This window comes from Telopea speciosissima, unplaced genomic scaffold (genome assembly GCF_018873765.1).
Source record: "Telopea speciosissima isolate NSW1024214 ecotype Mountain lineage unplaced genomic scaffold, Tspe_v1 Tspe_v1.0021, whole genome shotgun sequence".
NCBI classification, from domain to species: domain Eukaryota; kingdom Viridiplantae; phylum Streptophyta; class Magnoliopsida; order Proteales; family Proteaceae; genus Telopea; species Telopea speciosissima.
The window spans coordinates 270502-275553 of NW_025317357.1; the positions used below are offsets into that span (position 1 = coordinate 270502).

The 5052-nt window shown below is 37.5% G+C and overlaps 1 long non-coding RNA gene across 1 annotated transcript; it reads right to left on the reverse strand.

Annotated features, from left to right (window-relative positions):
- Nucleotides 1-4539: 4539 nt before the first annotated feature.
- On the reverse strand, nt 4540-4909 carry LOC122647309. Its single transcript, XR_006330847.1, has 2 exons — nt 4714-4909; nt 4540-4649 (listed from the first exon to the last, which is right to left on the reverse strand). It is a non-coding gene; the product is annotated as an uncharacterized LOC122647309 (long non-coding RNA).
- Nucleotides 4910-5052: the final 143 nt, after the last annotated feature.

Consider the following 5052-nt stretch of genomic DNA (forward strand, 5'->3'; position numbering starts at 1 on the left):
ACTCCCAGGGCGCTGCCAGCCATTGGGTTGTGTCGCACACACATCCCTAGGTGTATGTCAAGATGTGTGCGGCACAACTCAACCGCTGGATGCCCCCTGGCAGCACCCTAGGCACACGCCTCCCTGGAGACGAGCTAAATTCGTTACATGGATCCTTGCCCAATATGGGCTCTATCCGATGTCATACTTGGTACAAGACCTAGACTATGCATGTTCTTCCTAACAACTTCTCATATGGTCATTTTAGGTCTGTCCCTAGCTCTTTTAGCTCCTTCAATCGGGATCATATCACTCCTCTTTATTGGGGCATACCTAGGCCTCCGTTGAATATGACCATGCCACCTCAAACGATTCTCTCAGAGCTTGTCATTGATTGAAGTAACCCCCAAGTTAGCTCTAATACATTCATTCCTTACTTTATTCTTCCTAGTTTTTTCGTACAACCATCTTAACATCCTTATCTATGCCACACATAACTTCTCAATATAATACTTCTTAACTATCCAACATTCGGCCTCATACATCACAGATGGTCGTACAATAGTCTTATAGAAATTTCCTTTAAATTTTAAAGGAATACGTCGGTCTTTTTTTTTAAAAGTAATAAGTCGATCACACAGCACTCTGGATGCACCTCTCCACTTTATCCATCCCACTTTAATTCTCTGTGAAATATCGTCCTCTAAATCGCCTTCTTTATTTATGATTGACCCTAGATATCTAACATAGTCACTCTACAGTATCTCCCTTTCCTCAATTCGCATCATGTCAATGTCTATAATAGTATAACTAAAATTGTACATCATATACTTCGCATTTGTTCTACTAATCTTAAAGTCTCTGGTTTTCAAGGTTAATCTTCATAGCTCTTGCTTAGCGCCAATCCCTGTTTTTGTCTCATCCATCAAAACAATATCATCAGCAAAAAGCTTACACCATGGGACCTCGTCTTGAATGCTCTTGATTATGATGTATAATAGTTTTTAAAAAAGGAAAAAAAGATTACCCCCCCACCAAAAAAAAAATGCTGCTTGATCGTGTGGCTCCTACGCCTGAACATAGGAGCACCTAAAATTACCGCATTGTCCCTCTTGAAATGAAAAATATCATATGGGTTGATGCCTCTATGTGCACTCTCATTTGCCCCTCACACACAGGGGCTACATGACCAAGCAATGATCTCTTACCCTTTTAAAAAATAGAGGAAAAGACTAGGCACAACGTTAGCGAGCGTATCTCTTTGAAACAAACATTAGAAATAACAGATTGAAGCAAAACAAAAGATACATTTTGAATATTTCTCTATTTACTTTGTCAGAAAAAGAAAATTTTCCTTTTTTTTTCTGTCTCTGTCCCTAAATTCAATACAATATTAATATTAACTAATAAAGAATAGAAGATTAGAAATGAAAGTTCTTTCCCGCTTATCTGCTCCATCACGTTGTCTCCAAGTTATGGAAAGATCTTTCATTGATCATGCAAGAAAGTCTTCAAACAAACAGAGGCAACAAGTGTTGATTGTAGACCACCCTTATCTTTATATAAACAAGCAACTCCAAGTGAATAATTGAACTAGTCTACAAAATGCCAGTACCATGCAGTTGGTTCACAACCAATGGGAGGCTTTATAAAGAAAGAAAAGAAGAAAGTTTTGTGAATCTTTAGCAAATCTTGTATGTTCGGAATAGATTTAGAATAAAATGGAATAGACGTATCTAGGGAGAAATCACTTTCAGGCGATACGTATTAGTTTTGCTAGTCATCGATACCAATACTGTGCCGATATTATATTGGTAGCACGATACGAACATGGGTAAAATGGTCAGAAAACTTATTTTTTAAGAAAATTCAGAGGTAATTTTGTCTGATACAGCCGATCTAGGCCGATATTGTGTCAATATTGTATCGATTTTTCATGTTGCCGATACCCATTCTGATATTGTGCACTAAAACCATGCTTTTAGGCGACCATTCCCTAGACACATGCGTCATAGTATTTTATTTTATGGTTGAATCAATTTGAAAAAGACCTAAAATTAGAAATTTATCATTTCTAACAGTCAAAATTTTCCATGTAAAATTTGGAATAAAATTTTTTTGTACCAATACAAATAGAGCCGAAGGGACTTGAGTTGCCGGTGTGGGTTAGGCCAGCAGTTCATCTCCTCTATCTCTCTCTTTTCTTCCTCCCCAGTTCCTACCCCCATTGATGACGTAGTGCTCCGGGCGATACCTATAACCCTCTCCCATTTCTTTATTGATCCCCCGACTACCAATTATGTGTAATATGTTATAATGTCCAAACTCAACCCCCCTCCCCCCGGACGTGTTAAATGTTAGGCGACTCTACAGTCAATGAGATGAGACATCTCCGTGTACGAAAATGAGACGTGAACGCCTTGTAAGCTCATCACTTTCAAGTTACAAATTAGTTTTATTTTAATTTAATTAAGGTTAAATTACACGTCACTTGTAATTTTCAAATGAAACTTAGATCACTCCTAATTTTTGAAAAAACTCAAATTACCCCTGGTTTAGACCTCAATATGATAAATTAGTCTTTAATGTTAGTTTTATGCCGTTAAGTGATGATGTTACCCAATTAAATAAATTTAAATTCCTAAACTATCTTTTAGTAGTGTATTGTAAATTTAATTCTAATGTTTTAGTACAAGGGTAAAATAGTCATTTCACACCAATAACTAATAGTAGACTAATACCGTTACTATAGAAGGGATGATTTGAGTTTTTTCAAAACCAAGGGATGATCTGAGTTTCCTTTGAAAATCAAGGGGTGACGTGTAATTTACCCTTTAATTAATTACGAAGCATGGTTTTTAAAATCAAATAGAATCTACCGACCACGATTCCGATAACAGAATAGATGCATCTAGAGTGTTTTGTGATCGATGTATTTCTTTAAAACTTAAAAGTAAATTTTATAGGATAATCATATGACTGAAGTGTTGTGTGCTCAATTGGATATATAACACAACAATGAACAGAAAACCAAAAGAAACTAGTAGTTGGGGATTGCTTCCCACACTTAACCTCTCTATGTATAAGAAAAGAAGAGATACCATCAAAGGTTGGATAAGGAATTTCAAAATGAAATGGCTTATTATCTTGGTTTCGGAGCTAGGGTCTTGGGTTGGATTTTTATGGTGGGCATGTATGTCACATTAATGCTCGTGTATAATTATTATCTTCCTGGTCTTTAAACCTTAACGTTTCATAACCCTAATATGTTTGAATCTCTTGGCACACAAGTGTATGATTTTCCATCAGCCAACCAGAATCAGACTAGGTTGCCTTGTGAGGTTCCAATTTCGTTTGCTAATGATCCTATGTTCATGTCACCATTGAATACATAGTTTTAGTGCACGGTATTAAATCGGGTATCAATCAACTGCAAAACCGATATGATATTGATATGATATCGGAATGGATCAGTCGTAATAGATAAATTTGTCCTCGATTTTCTTTATAAACAGAATTTTTAACTGTTTTATTCGTTATATATACCATGTCGGCACGACATGGTATGGAAATCAATGACTTGCAAAACCATTACATATCACCCGATACAAACCATAAAGTATGGATACTGATACCTCAAACCATGATTGAATACACACTCTCAACAAGGACAGCATGGTCATGCAGCAGGCTCGTCGGTTGATGTAGAAGAATCTTGCAAAAGAAAGTGTGAATTTGTGAGCAGATTATCTGACACTGATGGGATGAAGCTTTTTCGCAGATTCTCCATTGACCTCACCTCACAGGTGAAGTTCCAACTGACTTCTCATTTCCATTGAAAATTCTGGTGTGAAATGGTTTCAGAATCTGAATTGCGCCGCTCTTCATCCTAGAAAAGGGTCCTCAAGACAAGTGAGGAGGCTAAGGCAATTCTAACGGTAAGGGGTCCCCGTTAATTTTGTCTCTGGGAACGTGTGATTGGCATCAAAGCCAAATGCATTATGCAGAATCTACCACGCCATGAAACTAGGGCTTCAACAGATAGATGTTTCGATAGATACTGCTCAGGTATGCACATGGTTAATGCAGGGGAACCAAAGAGGCTGGTCATTTCAACTTTTTGATATTCTCTTAATCAAACAACTAGTATGACGTATTGAAAGATGATAAGTTAATCTCTGTTCCCACCAAAGGCGGCTGGGCGTGCGATGCTCAATAAATTATTGCTCTTTTCATCATGATGTAAATACATTTTTTTCAATTGAACATTCTCAGTTTCCTTATCAAAAAAAAAAATTTTTTTTTTTTTCTTCTCAGTTTTGAAAGCAATTTTCTGTCCAGGAGTGTCACACTCCCATGTCTATATCTCTGCTCCTTAAAATTTTATATTTTCATATGGAAAGGAGAGAGATAGACTCATGGGAGTGCTGGGTCGGATAGAGTTCTTTTTCCTAAAAAACATTGAATTGTTTTCCTCCATAAATGATACCGCTTTGTTTATCAATTAAGAACAGAATTACGAGGCACGGAGCAGAGAACGAGTACACGAACAAAGAGTGAAAATTCAAACAGAAGAAATGTAAAACAATGCAGCACCCCAGGCCAGCTTGTGGGCAGCCTCACTGGCATTCCTTAGTATACGCTAGAAACAGCAATAGAGAGACCAGAGACTTCCCATCAAAGAAAAAAACAAAAAAAAGAGAGACCCGAGGCAATGCCCAGGACATCCTCTACCACAAATTAAATTTCTTCAGCAACTTGCATTGCAACATTTAAAGATCAGATTAGAAGCATTGAATCAGATTCACAACAATCGAACTAAAGCCCATGCTACACGCTAATAATGGCCCATTTTTTCAGCCTATTGCCCAAACCACCAAAGCAAAGACTCGACTCACAACAGATTTCCCAGCGACAAAATTGCCTTCAGAATTCTTGATGACGGACCCATGGCCAATTGTTACCCATATTGAGATCCTGATGGTACTTTTGGCTTTTCCCAACTTCCAATTTCCAAGGGATACGGCAGATTAAGCGATCACCATCACTGTCAATTTGGTAGCTTTGGTAACA